Below are 2,500 nucleotides of genomic sequence, written 5' to 3' on the forward strand. Positions count from 1 at the left end.
GGTGCGGGAGCTTGCCTCGAGCGCCATCGGCACACGCTGGGCCCTGGTGCGGCAGGTTGCCTCGAGCACCATCGGCACACGCTGGGCCCTGGTGCGGTCGGTTGCCTCGAGCGCCATCGGCACACGCTGGGCGCTGGTGCGGGCGCTTGCCTCGACCAGCATCGGCACACGCTGGGCCCTGGTGCGGCAGGTTGCCTCGATCACCATCGGCACACGCTGGGCCCTGGTGCGACAGGTTGCCTCGAGCACCATTGGCACACTATCGGCCCTGGTGCGGGCGGTTGCCTCGACCACCGTCGGCACACGCTGGGCCCTGGTGCGGGCGCTTGCCTCGAGCACCATCGGCACACGCTGGGCCCTGGTGCGGGCGGTTGCCTCGAGCACCATCGGCACACGCTGGGCCCTGGTGGGTTTAGGCACATCTTCAAATTTCTGCCGTGCCAATGCCATTTTTATGGCTTGTAAATTCATACAATGGTCCCCTAAGCCTTCACGTGAAGTTTCGTTGGAAGATGACTCGTTTTCTATTTTTCATGATTTTCGAAACTTTTTGCGGTTCGGGATTTTTTAAAATTTTTTTATAAGGATTTTTGGCCCCAAATTTTGTAGGCATGATCCTTCTATTTTTGTTGGCATGCACAAAAAAATTCAGCTAAAAACTCGAAGTAGAGAAGATTTTGTGACCGTTTGAAAAAAGTGTCCCCATTTCAGACACTTTAACGGCTACTGGTAGCAAACCTGTAAAATCTCAAATGCTCTTTAAGGGGGTGTGAATTCTCAGAGGTTTGATGAGGGATAGGGGGCCAACACAAGGCCAAGTACCAGCACCCATCGCACATCATGTGCGCACACCCCCCCGGCCCCCCTCCCAATCGCCGGAACCCCAATGCCGCCGGTCAGGTTCTCCGGCGGTACTCCGGCGATGCTCCGGCGATGCTGTCCCGAGTGAAAAAAATGCGGCACCAGCACATGCTGGAGCCAAGCATGGGCACCGTGGCTCAAAATCGAACTTCGGCCAAGGCCTCGACCATCAATGGCACATGATGGCGCATGGTGATGGCACATGCATCGACCATCATCGGCATAGGCTGCCCTTCGGTACGGGCACTTGCCTCGACCGCCATCGGCACAAGCTGGGCCCTGGTGTGGGTTGTTGCCTCGATCACAATCGGCACATGCTGAGCCTTGGTGCGGGCGGTTGCCTCGAGCACCATCGGCAGACCCTGGGCCCTGGTGCGGCCGGTTGCCCCGATAACCATCGGCACACGCTGGGCCCTGGGGCGGGCGCTTGCCCCCAGCACCATCGGCACACGCTGGGCCCTGGGGCGGGCGCTTGCCCCCAGCACCATCGGCACACGCTGGGCCCTGGGGCGGGCGCTTGCCCCCAGCACCATCGGCACACGCTGGGCCCTGGTGCGGGCGGTTCCCTCGACCACCATCGGCACACGTTGGGCCCTGGTCCGGGCGGTTACCCCCAGCACCATCGGCACACGCTGGGCCCTGGTGCGGGCGCTTGCCCCCAGCACCATCGGCACACGCTGGGCCCTGGTGCGGGCGGTTGCCCCCAGCACCATCGGCACACGCAGGGCCCTGGTGCGGGCGGTTGCCCCGAACACCATCGGCACAAGCCGGCCCTTGGTGCGGGCTCCTGGCTCGACCACCATCGGCACACGCTGGGCCCTGGTGCGGGCGGTTGCCTCGAACACCATCGGCACACGCCGGCCCTTGGTGCGGGCGGTTGCCTCGACCACCATCGGCACACGCTCGGCCTTGGTGAGGGCGCTTGCCTCGACCACCATCGGCACACGCTGGGCCCTGGTGCGGGCGCTTGCCTCGACCACCATCGGCACACGCTCGGCCTTGGTGCGGGCGCTTGCCTCGACCACCATCGGCACACGCTGGGCCCTGGTGCGGGCGGTTGCCTCGACCACCACCGGCACACGCTCGGCCTTGGTGAGGGCGCTTGCCTCGACCACCATCGGCACACGCTGGGCCCTGGTGCGGGCGCTTGCCTCGACCACCATCGGCACACGCTCGGCCTTGGTGCGGGCGGTTGCCTCGACCACCATCGGCACACGCTGGGCCCTGGTGCTGGCGGTTGCCTCGACCACCATCGGCACACGCTGGGCCCTGGTGCGGGCGGTTGCCTCGAACACCATCGGCACAAGCCGGCCCTTGGTGCGGGCGGTTGCCTCGAGCACCATCGGCACACGCTGGGCCCTGGTGCGGGCGGTTGCCTCGACCACCATCGGCACACGCTGGGCCCTGGTGCGGACGGTTGCCTCGAGCACCATGGGCACACGCTGGCCCTTGGTGCGGGCTCTTGCCTCGACCACCATCAGCAGAAGATGGCCCCTACGTCGAACACCATCGATACATGCCGGGCCTTGGTGTGGGCACATGCCTCGAGCTGGTGCGGGCGGTTGCCTCGACCACCATCGGCTCACGTTGGCCCTTGTTGCGGGCACATGCCTCGACCACCATCGGCACCTGCGCACCC

The sequence above is a fragment of the Durio zibethinus genome, unplaced genomic scaffold, assembly GCF_047325235.1.
Source record: "Durio zibethinus cultivar Kanyao isolate XHJ-2024 unplaced genomic scaffold, ASM4732523v1 HiC_scaffold_94, whole genome shotgun sequence".
Taxonomy (NCBI): Eukaryota; Viridiplantae; Streptophyta; class Magnoliopsida; order Malvales; family Malvaceae; genus Durio; species Durio zibethinus.